Source organism: Lissotriton vulgaris, chromosome 2_1, assembly GCF_964263255.1.
Source record: "Lissotriton vulgaris chromosome 2_1, aLisVul1.2, whole genome shotgun sequence".
In the NCBI taxonomy this organism is placed as follows: Eukaryota; Metazoa; Chordata; class Amphibia; order Caudata; family Salamandridae; genus Lissotriton; species Lissotriton vulgaris.
In genome coordinates this window covers 1,016,027,926-1,016,049,846 of record NC_141687.1, presented here as the reverse complement: position 1 = coordinate 1,016,049,846, position 21,921 = coordinate 1,016,027,926, and the positions used below count along the sequence as shown (strand labels likewise).

General features: G+C 47.5%; 1 protein-coding gene across 4 annotated transcripts in view; it reads right to left on the bottom strand.

The window, feature by feature from the left end:
- Positions 1–21,921, bottom strand: part of LOC147731545 (dipeptidyl peptidase 4-like) — a 688,588-nt gene that overhangs the window by 490,812 nt on the left and 175,855 nt on the right. The window lies entirely within an intron of this gene.

Genomic DNA, 21,921 nt, shown 5'->3' with positions numbered 1-21,921 from the left:
AGTGTTATGTTGTCGCAGAAGGGGTTGTGTGTGGCCCGGATCACACTTTCTTCAAATGTAGCCATATAAATACAGGTCAAGCTGGGGGCAAAGGTCGAACCCATAGAGGTCCCCCGAATTTGGTGGTAGAGTAGTGTCCCGTATTGGAAAAAAATTCAGTCAAGGCTATGGTTGCACAGGCTATTATGAAGGAAAGTGGTGTAGGTGAAGACCACTCCTCCTGTAGGAGAGTTGATTCAACGGCTTCCAGGGTGGCCTGTTGTGGGATGTTAGTATAAAGTGCTTCAATGTCTAGTGTGAGGAGGAGGTCAACACCCTCCCTCCCCTCGATGTTATCAACAAGGCGGAGCACGTCCCTTGTATCTTGTAAGAAAGATGGTATTTTCCTAACCACAGGTTGTAGGAAGGAATCGCAAAATTTGGAGAGTGGCTCAAGTAATGAGCCAATCCCAGAGACAATTGGCCTTCCAGGCACTGGTGTCTGCCCCTTGTGAATCTTGGGGAGAGTGTAGAAGTATGGTATCACCGGGTCTGTGGTGAGTAAGAATGCGGCCTCATTCTTGGTGATCCACTCGTTAGTTTCGCCCTCCAGAATTAGACTCGTGATGGTTGTGGTGAGCCTTCTGGTGGGGTCCACAGTCAATGGTCTGTAATGAGTTGTGTTGGCTAGTTGGCGTTTACACTCTGTGTCAAAGTCATGGCTATATTGGATCACAGTAGCGCCCCCTTTGTCCGCCTGCTTGATTACAATGGTTGTATCATTGGCTAGAGACTGGACAGCCTGTCTTTCAGCTCTGCTCAAGTTGTTAAAGCTTCTAGTGTTCGGTTTGTTTTCCAAACTCCTAAGGACTGCCCTCTCGAAGGCTAACACCTCAGGTGGGACCATGTTATCTGTGGGGGTGAAGGTTGATGGTTTACGTAGCCCTGTGTCAATTTTCTCGTTTTCAGGTTTGTCATGAAAGAAGGAACGCAACCGTACCTTTCTAAACAGTTGTTTAATCTCGCACATCTCATTGAAGTTATTAGGGGTCGGTGTAGGAACAAATCCCAATCCCTTTTCAAGGACCTTGGTTTCAATGGGAGATAATGTCCTGACAGAGAAGTTGACAATTAAACTCTCTTTCCCCTGGTCGTGCTCCGGGTTTCCACCGAGGATGAGGTGGTTAACTGGTCGTGCTACTGTACACCCTTTTGAGCGCCTCGCTTGCGCCCTCTTCCTCTGCCCCAGCCTCTGTCTAAATAAGGGGGGTTCTTTGGGTGGAACTGTGGCGGACCCTGTGGATAGAACGGGTATTGCCAAGGGGGCATAATTTGTGGTGGCCCATGGAATGTCGGTCCATTGTTGTACCCTTGGTTCCAATTGGCACGCCGTTGATTACGGTTGTTTTTGGGCGGGTAGCTGCCACTCGAGTCACTACCAGAGGATCCCCTCCGGCTCCCAGTGTCTGAGCTTTCATCAGAGGAGTAGTCGTTTCTGTTGTTGGTGTACCCATCTTTAAGGTAGGGATAAACCTTTTCCTTATCGAATCTGGCCACATCTTTTTGTAGTTTGGTCATTTTCTGTTTCAGGAGGAACTCTTAGTTCTCTGCGATCTCTTGATTAATCTCTGCCACTTTGGTTGTGAAGGGGGTCTTAGTAAGCGTCCCTCTAATGGCCGTCTCCATGGCTGTGATCTTCACCAGTAAGGCATCTGCCAATCTCTTGGCTGTTTTCACGATTAGGATCAGTAAGTCTTTAGTGCATGATTTTAACAATAAGTCCCTGTGGAGCGATGTTGGCTCTCAAATACTCGGTCATCATAGCCCCTTGGACAGTAAACCTGAGCCACTCTTTTTTCATTATGGTGAGTGTAGTCCAATCTTCATTCGTAGAGCCCGAGGCGGTAGCCCCTCCTGCCCCGAAGAGGGAGGGAGCTGAGCTTAAAGCCTCGGCTATTGCGTCTTCGTCAAAGCTTAAACCTGGAACGTCCTCCATAGTTGGTAGGTGCGGTTAGAGTCAAGATAAAAATGAGGTTTAAGCGGAAAATAGGGTGGAGGGCCCTGGAGTACCGGGTTGGTATCACCAGAGACCCAATGGTCCTCTCAGTAAGCTGTTACTGTAGGTATCCTCAATAGTTCCGCGGGAGATGTCCCGCGCACAATCTATCAACAAAGGGGGGAACAGTGGGCGGACTATATTTAACGGGGTCCAGTGTACATGTCCGAAAGACTAGTAACACAAGAAGGGCACAATGTTCCCCGATGAGAGTGTGAAATACATGTGAGTGTAAATGCGTGAGTAGCGTAGAAGATGATAAAAAGGGAGGGGGGATTCCCTTTTTGGAACTAAAACCCTCACAAATCCAGCAAGCTAGGTGTCATGCTTCATCATATGGGTTCTGCTCCTCGTCAGACTGGCGCTGCAATGTCTGACGGGCCTCAGACGGATGAATGTTGAGTAAGCTTTGATGGTATTTGTACCAGTGACCAATGGATCTTTATCACTCACACACATGTCTTACCCTTTTAATAGGAACTGCATATTTTGATGAATGCCACTGAATCCTGAGTTTTGTTAGGACATCCTATCTTTACCCAGGTTTCCTGAGCCTCATTAGAAATTCATTGGTACTCTTGGCCAACCCCAGCTTGCCCTTCTTGGATATTTATGGCTTTCTCCTATGTTTTATTGTAAGTTCTAAGTATTGTAACTACATGTATTTTGGGTGGCGTATAATGCATTATTCAGTGGTAAAGTACTCGAATGATGGTACAGCTCTCTCATCCTCGTTTCAGAAAATATATTGGCTGAGTTACTTCCAATCCTCCCCTCACCCCTTGAAGTCATATTTGTCAAACTTCATTCATTAGATATACACTTGCCTAATCTACTGTGGTGTTTGGATGTCTCTACTGTGCCCTCCTCACTCCATGCAACATCCTCACATGAGACCGGAGACCTTTCCATCACTGCTCAAAACATTGCATTGGCAGACCATGCACCAGTGCCGTGCCCCTCTCTGCACTCTCTGATGTGTCCTTCTTCAGTTGGCCTGGTATGTGATCATTTACTGTTCCAACGTATGTTTACAGTTCTTAGAGCCTTTCATTCCTATACAGTTGATGCCTGAAAACCGTTTCGGATGAGATACAACTATACTTTTTATATTGTCCACACAGTGCTGTTTGAGGTAATGCACTTATCATCGAATGAGTGGCTTCAATTTTGAGGAATTGGGATAATACGTAGGCTGGTTACCTCTATTTGTTTCTCAGTGTGGTGGCACTTTGATTTGTTTGCTTAATTGCACTTTATCCCAATGCCCAGCAGGGGTTCTTACCATGAGAGATTGGTCTCATTGGTAAGGTTACATACACCACGAGTGAGCATTTGCTTTAAGTTTGGACACTTACATCCGTTTGTACACTTACATCCGTTTGTACTAAAGGTACTAGTTTCAATTGCAATCGCCATAATTATTATCCTTTCTTATTTATGTAACATTGTGAAAATATAAGAATAACTAGACATGCATTTTTTCAACTGGATATTGTGAAAGAGAGCGTTTGAAGTCACGGAGATTGGTCTGTTTGTATGGGGGGAAAAGAAAAGAGAAAGGTAAAGTTACCTTGAAAGTTCACGAGTCATTACCGGCACACAGTACGCTGCGATTAGGCCCTTTTGTTTATCCATCAAAAAAGCCTTAGTTCTATGATCAGAAGTATTACTTCTTTTCTTGGTGGCCTTTGAACAGCTCAGTGTATGTCCGGATCCCACAAGCTGTTTATAAATGCAGGCGGCCCTGATTTCTTTGCTGCTCCGATTAGTTCAGTGCTGTGTCCCCCCTCCAGATTCTCGAGATCTATAATCTGTTCAGGTGAAGGTTTTGTGTTGGCAAACACCTGTTTGAGCATGTATGGGTGCGGGTGTGCTTGGCTTTCTAACACAAGAATCTGAAGCTGATTTTGTGCACCTCACCCACAGTGTATTCAGTAGTGCAGATGGTTTACTTCCTCAGATTTTTATTTGTCCCAGATATTTATTATCAGTTTTAGCACCCCAAATGAAGGATCTGCTTAGGCATTGCCCAACTCAGATCGCAACCCTACCGGGCTTTACACTGAAACCGCTGTAATTTCTCTTGACGTAAGAAGTGCTAAAGTCTTTTCTTGCGGACGTTTAGCTTCACGCCAAGCTCCTAAGTGCACATTCCGGAGCCTGGAATGTGGCAGTGGCCAACTGAGTCAGCACTGATTTTAAAAGGACTCTCATCGGGTTGGGGATAGCACTTCTTAGTAGGTTACTTGGATTACAAGGCTAAACAGGCTTCCAGCCCTTACACCAGTGTCCCCCCTCCCAGCAGGGAAGCCCACGCACATCCCAAGAGACTACATAACAATCAACTACATCCACACAACCACTGGGAACAGTAATGGAACTGTCAACAGCTGTATTTGAACTATAGTCTGTAGTATCTTCATGTTGTGTTATTATGTTCTATGTTATCTTGTTTCTAGCTGCTCAGCCAGTGTGAGTGTTCTGTGTGGAATGTTGATGTGTGGGCCATTAGTGGACTGATTGAGGGGCTGGTGTGCGTGGTGACAGTTGGTGGATGGGCTGAGCAGCTACCAGGCTGCTCCTGGTGTGGCTGCTCTGCAGAACTTAACTGACTGCTGCACAGGATATAAGCTACTTGTTATCTATTATGAATAAACCTACTTAAACTACATCCTACCAGCGTGGACTACGTTACTACATAGTCATAGCATCAACATTCCAACCTGATGGACATTGCGAACGTTTACTTGAAACATTACTCGTAATTATCAATTTCATCACTTTATTTTATCATCTCCCCCTCTTTACTGAGCAGTTCAAGTGACACATGCACGTCTCGCAAGTTAGAAGGGCTAACTTTCTCCTGTCGGCTACTAGAGCAATGTTGTAAAGCGTGGCTCATAATTTTCGCGGGATTTTAGAGGTTGTGCTGCCAGGACGTTCTTGCCTTTAGCCCTTCTGATTGCTATAGCAGGCTTTTACTATATAGATGTGATGGATGCCTCTGTGATCGTTTCTCGCCTAAGCATAACATGTATAGAGCAACCCACTCCTGAAATGAGTTAAAAAGAGCCCCTTGCTAAAGCATCTTCTGAATTTTAAAGGTACAAGGGGAACACCTTCATTATCCCATCCTATGGTATACAAAAGGCTGCGCATGGAAACTCACTGGACTCTGATTTCTGAAACCAGAAATGTGATTAATAGGAATAAAAATAACTACTTACTCTGCCAAGGAAGTCATAAACTTTACCGTTGCTCCAATTTATATAGGAGGACCCACTATGAGGTGTGGTATGTGAGACTATGTTAGTAAACCACTCACACGGTCAGCAATTAAGCAGCCTGGTAAGATGGTGGGCAGAACATTGCAGTAGTAAACTGTAAGAAAGGTTGAGCATATTGCAATTACATAGGGGCTTCTATTCCTAAGGCCATCCCATCAGAAGTTAGGCTGCCACATACAATAGTGGGGACAGTCACCAACCTATAACAGTCTTCTGAGGCTGTTAAGAAGGACACGTACACACACTTTATACTAAGGGAGCCTCTAGATCAGGGGTCTCCAAACCGGTCCTGGACGGCCAGATCCATGCCAGATTTTTTGGATATCCCCATTGAGATACATGTAGTAATTTTAAAAATCTGGCATGGATCCGGTCCTCCAACCGGTTTGGAGACCCCTGCTCTAGATGATATAGAAATGCTTCTTCTAACCTTAGCAGCAAGACGCGGCCTGCAGTACTCTCAGGCACTAGGGCAGTAATACTCAGAGTATGGTCCGGGGCCACACGACCGCACAGGGCTGCCAAGAGAACTAACAATCATAACGATACTAATTAAACGGGCAACATTTATTTATACTAACTGAATAAAAGGAGCAAACAATGTGCCCGCACAATATAAAGGTAGGAACACATTCAGTTTAAGACATCTTTCAACAAATGTGCGAATATAAAATCTCTTAAAAATTAAAAAGCATGTTTCATTCACATGCATTTTTCCCTGGTGAGTCAGTAACATGAAGAACCTTCTGAGTGCCCTGGCTTGTTGGGTGTTATTATATATAGACAATATTATAGTTTAATAAAGCAACACAAGGGAAAGTTTTATACAGCGTATATCTGGAGCACATGTACATCAATGTGCCCGTATATGTAAAAATGAAGGAACAAGTGAAATAAGGCAATTGCCTAGGATCACAACATTTGGCCAAGTAGGGATGCCAAGATTAATCCCTGGATTTTCGTCGTCACAGTTCACAATTCTATTTCATTCCAATTCAATAATTGAGTTACGTCCATTTTAAACTTGACTCTCCCAAGGTAAGGATAGCAAGCAGAAAAGGCTAACCTCAAGGTGCGGTAGTGGGATTGCAACCCCGAGACAACATAACAGAAAGCCCCATTTCCACCATGCTGGCATCAATGTGGCCTTCAGGCACACCAAAGACCTTACTTTGAGGCCACTGAGGGAATTCTTTGCTCGTATCCATGCACTAAGTCAAGGGTAGCAGTGAAGTGTTGCTTGCTTGCCCGCTGAGCAGATGATGCGATGACCTCTTGCGTGGGCTGGTTAACTGGTGATTTTAAAAGAGGGTATGTGGGTGATGGTGTTGGCAACGGCGAAGCAAGCAGGAGCAGTATCCACATTGTGTAACATGCAATGTATCATTCAAGACAATGTTATGAGAAACAAGACTTAAGACGACTCGCCTCAGCTTGGGCTGACCAACAGAGAAAAATCACTAAACAGGTTTAATCCTGGTGGTGATGCAAAGGGCCACGGTACTGGCCATGTAGTATTCATGCATTAGCAGGAGGGTCTTCAATTGATCCGGTTGGCTTACACTTGAAGGGTCCCCAATACGAACAGCACTGCCACTTTTTATACACTGGAACCCTCTGAATGATGTGCAAGGCTGAGATTCAATTGGCTGAGCCATGCTATGGACATTCACCAGCTACCTGTAGCTTAAAGATTACAGTTTGAGACATGTGACCTAAATTATATGCACTTCACAGAAAGCGAAGAACACATAAGGATGTCCAGACACCCGAAACAGTACCTTGCTTGGGGATAACAGATCAATTTATTGGAGGTTGCCTCTCCACGGTTGGGATTGATTTAAAATGATGTTCTAGTAATAATTAAAAGCTACAATAGGTAGATTAATAAAAGGGCATTAAATACATAATTGTGAATTGGTATACCAGGGAGGTTTAGGCTCAAAGAAGCAGATAAGACTCCTAGTTATCAGAAAGTTGCAGTGCCATTCACAACCAGTTTCAAAGGACACAAATACTGCCAGTGAATATTTGTCTGGGTGAACATGCGCAAGGGGACTGTAAAAACAGCATGGACCAGACATGTTACGATGCATGTTACTGTGCCGACCCAAAGGTTTACAGGCTGTGGGAGGCACCCCACCCTTCCAGGTGAAAGGGTGGCGTATGAAAGTCTCCAACTACGCCATTTCAGTGAATAAATATGCTTTTTATTTGGCATATATCAGGGCTGTAACGCTTTTCGGCAGGATAGATAGATAGATAGATAGATAGATAGATAGATAGATAGATAGATAGATAGATAGATAGATAGATAGATAGATAGATAGATAGATAGATAGATAGATAGATAGATAGATAGATAGATAGATAGATAGATAGATAGATAGATATACACCTTTAGACTCTGTATCTGACCATGTTTGCTGGGCTTCAAGACAGAGAGTGAATATGAGGCTATGCCTCCCGTCAACATGCTCAAATATTATTTACACTGGGATTGGTGCTTAATAAGTCGTCCATTTTGTAGTCTGCCAGCTGCAGCAGAGACTAGCTGGGGGGAACCACCTACACATATGTTAGCTATCCACCTTGGTGACAACGACCTTACTTCCCTGGGGTGACGCCCACTCTTAAAGGCTATGAAATCTACCATGGGTGAGATCAGCAAATGCATAGGACATGGCAAAATATCTGATCTGAGATTGGTTTTGTGGAAAAACAACTTGCTCGGATTCAATCCACTTGTTTAACTTACTATAGAAATTATAAACAAAATGTCGTGAATAACTAATACATACCACATAAACATGCGGGTTAGTGAAGCTTGCATATGTGTGTACTAACGCAGATAACAATGAAGACGACTAATACCACTTCATACGAGAAAAACTGGTGTGCGCATGCGTCAACTACATCTACGTAGTATGACGAGGTAACACTTGGAGGGAAATTCTAATGCATGAGGAGAAGCTATTAACATGGTGGCTTGAAGACTCGCATGCATGGCACCTGCTTACTTGAAATTAGAGCAAGCTATTTTGCTAATGCGGGAAATGTATTAATAAGTAAAGGGGAATAGAGTAGAGGTGGGTGGTATACAATGCGACCACTTTATTTGTGAAATTTATATTTGTCTTTCTGACTTCATCACTAGTGCGTATTTGGGCCTCTCTCATAGAACTGGATTAAGCTGAGTAATGCAAAGTCTGCGCATGCCCACTGAATGAAGCCATGAAGGCCATGACTGTGCTATTGAAAGGGGGCCAAGAATGAGTGTTACACCATGGGAATGGATGGTGAAGAATTCAGCGATGAAGACTCATACTCCGAATGTTAATTAATTGTTTCAAAGTGAACTAAAAGATGTATGAGAACTAAGGGGCTCATTAGGATGACGGGTGGACTTAGTCCGTCCGCCATCCCGTCGGGGGAAGGTACCACCCGCCATAAGGGCGGGGTCCCGTGGGGAGTATTAGGGTGCGCCCGCCACAGTGGCGGGCGCATCATGCATGTTTAGCATTGCGGCGGGCGGTGTTTACACCAGCACCCGCCGCAATGTTAGAAATGCCCATGTGCACCCCCACCCCCCCGACACCCTGGGGGCCCGCAAGGGCCCCCCAGAAGCTATTTTCCACATGCTTTTCCACAGCGGTGAATCCAACGTGGAAAAGCATGTTTTGAAACACATTGTAATTTGGCTGGCGGTGTCTTGCAGACACCGCCACCAAATTGCAGCCAACACCCCGCGGATCAGCAGCGGACGGACCTGCCGTCCACCGCTGATCCCACCGCCATCCTAATCTGGAGGTGGGTGTTTTGAAAGGTCGCAGCGGTGATTCTGCATCCTCCGGGCCGGCAGTGGCTTTCGCCGGCCCGGAGGATGCGGAATCACCACAATCCTAATCGGCCCCTTAATTGGGTTAGATCAGAAGATTTGCAGAAGAATATCGAGGAGCAAAAGAGTGTCATAGAGGGGTGCGGCTCAATCGTCGGTATTATAGAGAGGTCATCTATCCTGTCCTGAATCCTGTCCTATCCCGGGGGACCCTCACCAGCCCTTTGGCCATGGGGTTGGTCTTTCACATCATCCTTGGTAACTGTATTCTCTTGTTATTTGCTGATATTCTTTTCTCTCTGTCCTCTCCCTTTCTGAGCATTGATTATTGTATGAGTCCAAAGTTTATGCTTGGTGTATATGAATTGAATTTTCTCTCCTATGAATGATGGTGGCTGCACTGTATTTTGGAATGGTTCAAATGCATTAATTTTAGGTAAAGATTTAAAAGCTTCATGAGCCTGTGGTTATTTACATTGGATAAAAGAACAGAACAGTTAGTTTATGTTATTTTTCACCATCAACTAGTTCAACTAATGGCCCATTGACCAGAGGATAGAACTTTTTGTTCAGTGAAAGGTTAGTTAGGAGTATTAAATAACTAACTCTGAACACTGTGAAAATTACAAACCTAATCCCAGCGGTTTTACGCACTGTGAGTTTATGGGCCCAGGTGAGTATATGATAGTGGAGTATCTGTTGTTGTTGAACCGCTGGATCAGTTTTATGGTAGCAGAACTATGGGTCTTATTGACTAGTTTGGTGATAAGTATTGATTACTGATTTATGTTTTATGATGTCTAGAAGCACAGGTACAGAGGTTGCCTGGGCATCCTTGGAATGGAATAGCGAGTGGTGATAGAAGCCACACTGCAGGAGGTTACTTGTCTGTTGTCATAACACCGAGAAGCTACTGAGGGCTGGCAGTGTTGTTTTAGGGATTATATTGAGCAAAAGAAGAGTGCGAATGCGAATGATAGCAAAAGGGTTTCGCTGGTGAAACTTTGGTCTCATTTCCCAATACGGGTGACACTGAAGAAGTAACAGTTTCTCCCGAGCTTGAATGAAGAGTAAACAGGGGTTATACTCAAAGTAAAAGAATTCTGGAATAAATTGTAATCTATCCTGGTTTTAGTGGAGCAGACAGAGTAGCAAATGTTTTTATGTTGTTACTAACAAATTTTCTTAAGAAAAGTTAAAGAAAATACGTTTTCCTATTAACTTGTAAAGGGAGGGTCAGTCGCCGGAGTTATACTGACATCACAGAGAGCTGCGCTGGGATTAGTTGGAACAGCGGGTGTGAGATGGAAGCAGATTGCAAAGGGAGGGTCAGTAGTGAGGAGAAATACTGACGTCACAAAAAGGCCACGCTAGTATTGGTTAGACGAGCAGCGCCAGCCTGAGCTTTGATTGGTTGCTAGATAGAAGCTTTGTTAGGATTGGTGAAAAGAAAATTGTATGTAGGATTCAGATTTGATATTTGGTGTGAGTCACGCTGAAATAATTCGAGACATAGGTAACAGAACTCGAGGATTTACGCAAGACGCTTTCATATAGAATGAATGGAGAAAAGAGAAAAGTTTTGTTAATAAAGTAAATTAAGAATTTCTTTAAGAAAAATAAGCCTGTGTTGACTAGAGAGGGAATACTTAATCCGCAACCAAAGTAGCCTGCTTCATTTATGATGACGGAAAAAGGATATCATACTTGTGTATGGTTAAAGAATTGGGTGAAGTATACGAAAGGTGATGGTGTTCTAGTTTTCCCCGAATATGGTACATTTAATGGGAGAATTCTTCAGAATCTGAGAATGTGAATGAATGATTTAGAGCCAAGACCTATGTTGACTCAGTATGAGGCTTTGGAAGAATGGGAAACTGAGGCATTTGAACGAAAGAAATTCAGAGGTGGAAAGAGATTTAGAGGATTTCTAGCTAGATATCCATATGAGGCATGTGAGGATCAGATGAAACAATGGGGAAAAGTTATGGTATCAGAGGGTCTTTATCCAGTGTTAATGGCTGAAGAATCAGGATATGGTGAATCAGATGATGAGTTATTGAAGGATATTTTAATTAAGAACCCTCGGCCATACCAAGAGGAACCTAGTAGGGTTACCCCAAGTGCACTGGTAATAGGTACGCCCTTAATTCCACAAATTTTACATCATACATCAGCTAATAGGGTGTTACAAGAGAATGAGAGAGAATCCTTATATAAAACTAGGGAAGGATTAGTTCAGAAAATAAGCCAATTAAATTTAAATGCTGAGGCCTTGACATTACCAGTGACTATTGGCCCTGTTATCCCATTATATGGAGAAAAATTAATTTGCCCAAAACCTCAAGCTATGACAATTCCCTTGAGTAATCCCAGAAAGGAAGTAGTGGTGTCCGATGATCAGACCAGTGAGAGTGATTCAGTCATTTCATTAATGGATCTCCCAATAATGGAACCTTTAGCAGAAACTCAAAAGAGCTTCACCTGATAGTTTAAAAGAAAAAGGGTCTATGGTCCTTACAAGAATAGGAGGTTCAACATCTGTTACTCCTGAATATTTAGAGAGATGGGCACAGAGAATAGAAAAACGAAGCTCACAATCAAAGATCCTAGACATCAGCAGAATGAAAGTGGATTTGGCGGAAATGATAGCTGGCAATGTGAGTTCAGAAAGGTTGAACATCTACGATGATGAAGAGATCATATACAAGAGCATAACAAGAAGAACAAAAGTATTTAATGAGGAATTAACAGAAGTAGCTTCAGAGATTGGAATAGATATAGGGAAATTGAAATTATTGCAGAAACCATATCGAGTGGAGTTTACTGAAAAGGATTTAGAAACTATGAATGCTTTTTGTAAAAGATACAGATAAAAGAATTGATGAATATTTTGCGAAAATGGGGAGACTTTGACAAATGGAGCATTAGGTAGACAAGAAAGAAAGAGGAGTACAAGCAAAAGAAGTATCTGCATTTCCAGTAAGAGAAACAGATAAAGTTCAGAGGATATGTCCAATGAGAGAAGTTCCTGGAGGTGGATATGTTCTTGTTCCTCGGAGTAGCAGGTTATTTTATCATTTACAAATGATTTTCCTAGGTTGAAAGAAAAAACAGTTGAATGGTACAAACAGGTGGAAAGATGTTTGAAAGTTTCAAAGGTTTTGTTGAAGGATTTCGATATTGTGGTACCAGCTGATTAATGGACAGAATGTAAGATTACAGTTGATTGGCCAAATGAGGAGTTTCCAAGGGATTCCAAAACAGGAGAGCCATCAGAGGAGGTGATGAAAAAGTATCACCAAGTAATTAGTTTATTGAAATGGAAAATCCCACCCAAAGCGACTGATTGGGTTAAGATAGATAGAACCACTCAAGAGCAAAACGAGTCCGTACACGCGTACTATGAAAGGTTGTATCAGGTCTTTAAGCAGTATGGTGGATTTGAGAACATTGGTGATAAGGATATGGGACATTTTGTATATCGGTTTGTGCATGGTTTGAAACCGGAGATTAGTCAGATCAGCACATGTTGTGCTGGCAAAGCAAGACAATTGTATAGATATTGAAATACACAAAGTATTGTGATGATGACATTGAGGCAAAACATAGAAAGCTAAAAGAGAAAATGATGTGGGCAAGGTGAAATTGGCAGAGCAGCAGGAAGTGGATGAGGACAAATGAATAGAGAGGAAGCAAGGAAGAAATTTCCTTGTCATGCATGCGGGACGCTTGGGGGCGTGGATTGGACGCCGAGGGTGATGGCGGCGTGAGCCCAGAGCTCCGTGCCTCTTCCCCTCGCTTATCCTGACCTAGACTGCAAGGAGCCCAGGCAAGCCCCGGAGAAGAGGGGGCCTACCACGGGGGCTTGTGGAGCGCGAGTGGAGCCGCCGCGGGTGCTGCCTGGCCGAGTGCGGCCACCGAAAACCGGAGCGGCCGGAGCCGAAGGGAGGAGGCATTCAATATGGCGGCCGTGAAGAGGAGCCGAGTGCGCTGAGGCTGGCCTGGACGTCCACCGGGCGCGGCTCTGCGGCCGGACACTGCCGCCGACTGAGAAGCGATCGCCGATAGATGTCCCCCGGGAGCTGAGGGACCAACGGGTCTGGTGACTGCTGCTGCTGGGGACAGCGGGACTGGCCGATGGTGTGACGCAGGCGGCCGCACTGGGAAAGGGGGCCGCCCAAAAGCGCCTGCAACTGCGGGAGGAGGAGAGAGCGGACCGGCACGACCGAGCCCCGAGCACCGGAGTCTGCCTTGGAAGAGGGGGGGAGGGGGGGGGGACTGCACAGTGAGCCAGTGGCGGAGGGGATCAAACAGGAGTGGCCGGCGCCCTCGCCGGGGCCCGTGCGCCCCCCCCCCCAGCGGACAGTGATCAGCCGAAGGGGGTGAGAGCCGATCAAGTGGCCGGGTGGTCGTAGCCCAGAGACGCCGTGGGAGGTGACATCGGCTTACCAGCGAGCTGCGGAGGGAGCCCGAAATTGCACGAGGGCAGCTAACTGGGGCTGGGTTGTATTCGTCGAGCGGCCAGCGGTGAGTGGCGAGCAGAGATCGGTGGCCGGAGGCTGGAAACGGTGGGTCCGGTCGGGACCCCCGATACCCCTGGTGGAAACGGCAGCGAACGCGGGTGAAACCGCGCCGGCCACGCGGCGGGTCCACACCAATAGCTGGGGGGCCCGCGGGACGGCGGGAGCCCGGGAGGGAGACCGGACTCTGACCGGAAGCCTGAGGTGGGACCCTGAGCAACATGGGGAAACGGAGAGGCAAGACGGAGGGAACGGCGACCTCGGATGCAGCAGAGGGTGACCCTGTTGAACCCACGGAACTGCAGCGGCTGCAGGATCGCATCCTGGAGGCCATATCGGCCACGCGAGACACGCTGCAAAATGACATTGCGCAGGTGGCGTCAGGGCAGGGCCTACTCCGGGCGGACCACGATAAGCTGAAGGACAGGGTTAAGGACACAGAGCACCCTGAAGGACCTGGCTCCTGCTCAGAAAGTACTGGAGAGCAAACTTACGGATGCCCTTGACCGAATTCAAGCCTTAGAAAGGCGAGCTGAGGATGCGGAAAACAGGAGTCGACGCAGCAACGTTTGGATAGTAGGCGTGCCGGAGAAAGAGGAAGAGAAGGACATGGTGGCCTTTCTTGATAATTGGCTCAGGACTGTGGGCGCCGGAGGGTCTGTCGCCCTTTTTCACATTGGAGCGAGCGCATAGGGTCCCGTCCGGACCGCCTAAACCAGGGCTGCCGCCCAGACCGATCATAGCCAAGCTGCTACATTATAAGGACAGGGACCTGCTCCTGCAAAGAGCCTGGGACGCTGGCCAATTTCAGATTGCGAACAGCAAAGTCACGCTATTTCCTGATTTCACCTTTGAAACGCAAAGACAGCGGGCCTCCTTCTTAACGATTAAAAGGGAACTGCACACCGAGGGCATCTCATACTCCTTGCTATTCCCGGCTAGGCTCCGAATAGTGGTGGATGAAAAAACGCTATTCTTCAGTACGGTAGCGGACGCTTGGGACTGGTGGGAAACATATAAGGCGGGAACAGATGGAGCCAAGGTCCGGGAGGAGAGGGAGAAGGAACGGGAGCAATCGTCAGCGGGCCTGCGGAAGTCAAAGAGACTGCGAAAACGGAAGCATGGGCCGCGCAAGCCGACGGCCTCTCAAACCGAAGCTGAACGGAAAGCCGCGCTACAGGAGGTGGAAAAGTTGGCGCGTGCTGGGACCTCCCGCTCCAAACAGGGCACGGACATGCACGCTTCGGCTTCAGGTTCGGAATCGGACCTATCTGGGATCCATCAAGCCAAGGGACCGTTGGTGACGCCGCAGACGTCGGAGGAGATCCTGAATGTTTGATTTGCATACTGCGGGTGAGGGGTAACGGGTGGGGTATCGGACGGGAGTTCACGGCCTGGCAGACATGAGGAACCGGGGATGGACACTGGGCTCATAGCTGAGTCCTTTCATGGGGGATTGGGGGAGGGGCGGGGGGATGGTCTGCGTGGCTCCCTTCTGGCCAAGGCCGCGCTCCGTAGGCCCTTAAGGCACCCACGGCTACGGCCGTGTAGTAGCAACCTGGGTCGATCAGGTGCGGGAGTTTGGATGGGAGCTGATATCTTGGTATTGGGGCCTGTTCTGGGGGGGGGGGGTTGCACTGTTGGGGATTGTTTGATTTCTTTAACACCGCTGACCCTGGAACTGCTGGGGGTTGGACGGTTGGGAGTTCATGGTTTGTTTGGGGGGGAACCACCATCGGCGAGGGACTAGCAATGGAGGGGAGACATCGTTCTGATCTGAGGGACAATGGCTAATGTGAACTTGTTGAAATGCATAACCTGGAACATGAGGGGGTTACACACAATGCAGCGCAGACATAAAGTGCATGCCTTTTTATTGCGGAGGGGGGTGCATATTGCACTACTGCAGGAAACACATCTCACGAAGCTGGAGGGAGCGGCGCTACAGAGGAGGTGGAGGGGCCAGCTATTCCACACCTGTTATTCAGCCTATGCTAGGGTTGTTTTGATTTGGATCAGAGCAGGAACACTGTTCCAACTAACACGCCAGCTGATAGACCAGGAGGGGAGGTACGTGGTGGTGGAGGGTAAGCTGAGGGGCTGAGACATTGTTCTGGCTAGTATATATGCCCCGAATGTTGACCAACTGGCTTTCTTTGCGGAACTGTCGGGGACACTGGTACAATCCCTAGCGGGCCCGATCCTACTGGGGGGGGATTTTAATTCCATAGCGGACATTACCCTGGATAGATCTCACTCGCCATTGAGGGACTCCCCTGTGCACCGACTGACTAGGGGTAGGCGGGAATGGCAGGAGAGTTGGGCGCTGACTGATGTGTGGAGGGCGCAACATCCAACTGACCGTGACTATTCTTTCTTCTCCGGGCTACATGACCTCCACGTCCGTTTGGATGCGGTGTTGTGTTCTCAAGGCGTATTGCCGGCCGTTACCGGGTCGGAGTATCTGTCGAGAACGATCTCGGACCACAACCCACTCCTGGTTCAGTTAGCCTGGGTGAACGAGACGCCCAGGGTGCCGACCTGGAAACTTAGGCCGGAAACTCTGGAGGACCCTCTACTTGGTGCGGCCCTGGAGGAGGGGATGATCCAGTATTTTGCTGACAACGAGGGGACAACGGCCTCTAGGGCAACGGAATGGGATGCCTTTAAGGTAGTAATGAAGGGCCAATGCATAACACAGTACGTGGGCACGAGGAAGGTGTTGTTGGAGGAATTGGATAGGGCGGACGCCAGATTGAGGGATGCAGAAAAGAGGCGACCTGGCCGCCCTGATCTCCAGGAGGCAGTCGGCTCGGCTATTGAGGCGGTGGCGGCCGAGGTGGAGAGGCTTTGCGCTTTTGACCATAAAACGTATATGCTGCGATCCCACGTAGAGGGGGATAAGACAGGCACCCTCTTGGCATGGCTTGCAAACCCCACAAAACGTTGCTCCCCCATACTGCATATGCAAGATGAGGATGGCCATGTGCGTTACACCCAGTCATATATAGTGGATGGCTTCCAAAAGTATTATGAGGGCCTGTATAAAAGTACCCCAGGTGACCGGGAGGGAGCGGCCGAGGCCTTTTTGGATGGCCTATCCCTACCGCGGCTGGATGAGGAGCAGGCGAAGGAGCTGGGGACGGACATTGATCTGGGTGAGATTAGGAGGGCTGTGAAGAGAATGGCTCGCAATAAGTCACCGGGGATAGACGGTCTGCCCATTGAATTCTATAGCAAGTATCTGGATATCTTAGCGCCGCGTCTCAAGACAGTTTACAAGGAGGCGAGGGAGGCTGGCCGCCTGCCTAAATCTATGCGAGAAGCAGTAGTGGTGCCGCTCCTGAAATCGGATAGGGAGAGCAGCAGCCCTGCGTCTTACAGGCCGCTATCCATGCTCACCGCCGACTATAAAATCTTGAGTTCCATTCTGGCGGCGAGGCTCTTACCACAACTGTCGGGCCTGATACATGAAGACCAGAACGGTTTCATTCCTGCCCGCAATACCACGATTAATATTAGGCGACTTATTCGCCTTATGGATGGTTTGGGTGAGGAGGACAGTGCTCCGCTGGTCCTCTCAGTTGACATAGAAGAAGCGTATGATAGCTTGGAATGGGACTATCTGTACACGGTCATGGAACGCTTCGGTTTAGGCGACTGCTATATTCAGTGGACGCGGGTTCTTTACGCGGCGGCAGTAGCGAGAGTGAGAGTCGGGACCACGATATCCCGCCAATATCCTGTGGAGAGAGGCCCCCGACAGGGATGCTCCCTATCCCCACTTTTGTTCGTGTTAGCGATTGAGCCCCTAGCGGCTGAGGCCCGAGCGGGACGGTATTTCGCTGGAGTGCAAGCCAGAGATGGGCAGCAGTTCATCTCACTATATGCCGACGACTTACTGCTATTTCTTGAAAATGATGTAGCGGAGCTGGAGGGCGCGGAAGCAATGCTGGAGCGGTTTGGAGGACTTTCGGGGCTGAAGGTAAATTGGACCAAGACGAGCCTGTTCCCGTTGCGGGAGGGCACCGCTCGGCCTGACCACCGGCCGTCGCTTACTTGGGAACCGACCTGCATCAAATACCTCGGGGTTCACATCTATCATACGGCTGCAGACTTATTCAAGGGTAATGTAGGGCACTGCATGCGGGGGCTGAGGGGTTGCATGACCTATTGGGCCACGCTGCCGCTCTCCGTAGCTGGCAGGATATCCTTGTTGAAGATGGTAGCCCTCCCGCGATTGTTGTACTAGTTCCGCACGCTCCCGATATGGATCCCTGGCTCCTTCTTCCGGCAGCTCAGGTCCCAGATAACCGCGTTCCTGTGGGGAGCTGGGAGATGCAGGGTGGTGTTGGCAATGCTCCCCCACCCGAAAGATGAGGGAGGACTCGCGGTGCCGGACTACGAGCTCTATTATCTAGCTGCCCAACTGCAGGTCTTCACGCAGGAGGTGGCGCGGGTATATAGGGGCCCGGAGGATGGCGGGCTGAAGGGCACGCCGCGACACGTCTTGGCCTATATCACCCTGCAACAGCGGATTGATAGTCGAGACTTGACCCTGGAACAACGTACGTACCGACAGTGCTGGAATCGTGCGCAGAGGCGGGCGGGAATACGACACCCGTACGCCCCCGAAATTCCGCTGGGCATGCTGACGGCATTGCCGCACGGAGGCGATTGGTCGCGCCTACAGCGCTGGGAAGTGGCGGGCATACAGGTCATCGGGGATTTATACGAAAATGGAGCGCTCCTCCCGTTCCAGGAACTTCAGGAACCCTTCGACCTCCCAAGGGGGGGATATCTTCTCCATGCGGCTGTGAGCGGGGCAATCCAAACACACTGGGGAACGGGGCTGGCGGAGCCTGAGACGGCTGCGGCGTGTCAATACACAATGATGGCAGCGGGTACAGTCAAGGCAGTGACATGCCTGTATAATAGGATGATGCGTGAACATTTACCACCCCTTGCGTCGCTGAAGGCTAAGTGGGAAGCTGACCTGGGCCAAGACATCCCTGACACGACTTGGGCGCAGCTCGTGCACCGGGCCCACAATAGTACGAGGAATGCGAGATTCCAGATCATCCACTACTATATACTACATAGGGCGTATATGACCCCAGGGAGGATTAAGAGGTATTTTAGAGCGGTAGAAGCGGCGTGCCCTCGCTGTATGGAGGAGGGAGCTGAACTAGTACATATGCTATGGGCTTGTCCGGCCCTTCGGGACTACTGGCAGGCCATAGGAGAGACCGACAGATCCATCGACTTCGACCCGGCGGCGTGTATACTGCACTGGTTCCCTCATACCCCAAAAACAAACTCACGAGCAAATTTATCGATATGGGGTTGATAGTAGCCAAGCGGGAGATAACCAGGCACTGGAAGGCGAGGGCGGGCCCAACTCCCAGACGGTGGCTCAACGAATTTTTGAAATGGGCGGCCTGCGACAGCACACACAGGTACCAGCTGGCGCGCAGGACTCCTAACCCAAGGGCGCTGGAAGCAGCAACAGCCTGGGAGGTTCTAGTACAGGCCCTCAGATATAGTGGGGTGGAAGAGGAGGAGGAGACCCTCAGCACTAGCAGGGATGGCACGATACGCTAAGGACGGAGAACAGAACAATTAGCTATTGGAGACCAGGGGTCATACCCTAGGCGAACAGGTACGGACACTTTTGGAGACCCTCAGGCAGATGGTGGGGGGGGGGAGGAGGAGTTTCACTAGTTCGGGGGGGTTGTAGGGGGGGTCATATAAACCTGTTAGGTGAGGGACAAAAAGTAGTCATGCACACACTTCTATGGAATGGTACTCCTGCAACATTGGCATCAGGCATGGAGGGACTGAGAACTTATTGCCGCCCGACCCCCGGGTTGTGGGCTTACAGGCTGTGTAGGATGGGATAAGAAATGAAAAGCAGCAGCGCCCTGATTAATACAATACATGTATGAGCATTGGCTTGAGCTATGTGTGACTACAATAAAAATTACATTAAAAAAAAAAATGCATGCGGGACGCTTGGACATTGGAAGAACGAATGTAAAAATGTCCAGAATAATAATGGGCCAAATCAAACTTTTAATCTGCAGATGCAGAATGAAGTGGTAGTGAAACAACAGCAGCAGCAGCAGGTAGTTACTCCACAGTATTGGGTGCCACAACCTCCTATGCCAAACCATGTGAACATTAAAAAATACAGTGCGAACGCCGGATTTCAAGGTGAAATTGGTAAGAATAACCCTGTGGTTTCACAGTATTTTTTGCAGAATGATTATGAATCGGACTATGTGCAATGACAGTGCCTGAAGGGGAGGAAGAGGAGTGCGTGCTTGGCGCATCCTTGCCGGTAGATCCGACAGGTCCATTTATTGATGGGAAAGTTGAAGGTAGAGACATCACTTTTCTATTGGACACTGGTGCTAGCCGGTCTACTGTGAGAACAGCAAACATCCCAAACCTACCCCTCTCAGGAGAAACTATCCAAGTTGTAGGAGTGTAAAATAAACAGATTAGAACCCCAGTTACAAGACCAATGGAAGTGCATATTGGAAATTTTAAAGACATGCATCGGTTTGTAGTTTGTGACTCAAGCCCAGTGAATTTATTAGGATGAGACCTACTGTGCAAAATGAACTGCATAATCTTCTGTACACCTGATGGTTTTGCTTTCCAAACACCTGATGAGGATGTGGTTTACAAGATGATGTTATCTAAGCAAGGTACAGGAGTGGATGAAATGTTTTCATTAGTAAATGAAAGTGAATTACCAGAAGAATTGAGAGACTCCGTCAATCCAGAGGTGTGGGATTTTACGGGAAAGGATGTAGGGATAATGATGAATGTAGATCCTGTGAAAGTAGTGGTAAAAGAAGGTGCAGTTTATCCAAACACCCAACAGTACAAAATTAGTCCAGAAGTAAAAGCAGGAGTTGCACCAGTAATTGATCAAATGATTAAACAAGGAATTTGAAAGAAGTAATGAGTAGTCCTTGTAATTCACTAATCATGGGACTCAAAAAGCCTAGTGGAAAGTACAGGATAGCACAGGATTTGCCAAAAAGAAATAAAATTGTAGTGCCTTGTTGCCCAGTGGTGCCAAATCCAGCAGTCAAATACCCTGGAATGCATGTTGGTTTACAGTGATTGATTTGTGTCAGACATTCTTTTCCATCCCTTTGCACCTATAAAGTCTGTATATTTTCGACTTCCGGTTTGAAGATCGTATTTTGGCATGGTGCCGAGTTCCTCAAGGATACACAGAGAGTCCCTCAATTTTTATTCAAATCCTAAAAAAGTGTCTAGAGTCATTATTTATCCCCGAGAAATCAGTTCTGGGTCAATACATTGACGACCTATAGGTGGCATCAAAGACACAAGAAGATTGTGTCACTGACACAATTGCATTATCAAACAATTTGGCCGAAGGAGGACACAAGGTGTCTCCAGAGAAATTGCAGTTTTGTCAACAAGAAGTTAGATATTTAGGGCATAAAATAGAAAAAAGAGTTAGAAAAGTGACACCGGAAAGAATAAAAATATACAAACAGTTTCAACTACCTCAGACACAAAAGAGATGAGAATGTTTCTGGGAGTGGATGGGTACTGTAGGCAGTGGATAAATAGCTTCTACCTGCTAGTGTTTGGAAGCATTTGTGAAATTGCAAAATTGTCTGTGTGAGGTCCCTGCCATAGGCATGCCTGATTATTCAAAAGAATTTGCACTGTTTTGTTGTGAGAGAGAAAATTGTGCACTTTCAGTTTCAACACAGAGCCATGGATTGAGCGGACGTCCAGTGGCGTATTTCTCTGCCACCTTGGATCCAGTGGCTTCAGCCTTACCTGGCTGCTTAAAAGCATTAGCTGCTACTTGTATGAGTCTGGAGCAAAGTGAGTCAATTGTGATGGGACCTCCTAGGTATATGTTCCACACTTAGTTGAGATTCTTTTGACATGAACAAGAACACAGAACCTCACTCCTAGTCGGATGACTAAGTATGAAAGAGTGATTTTGGGAGCTGAAAATGTGAGCGTGATAAGATGTACAATAATTAATCCTGCCACATTATTGCCAGATCCATGGTGTGAGGAAGTGAAAGATGAGATTGATCATGATTTTTTGGATGTGACTGAATTATGTACTAAGTCACGCCCAGATATAAAAGAAACTCCTTTGAAGGAATCTGATCATGAACGGTTTGTGAATGGGTCATGTCTCAGAAAAGAAGAAGGAGGGCTAAG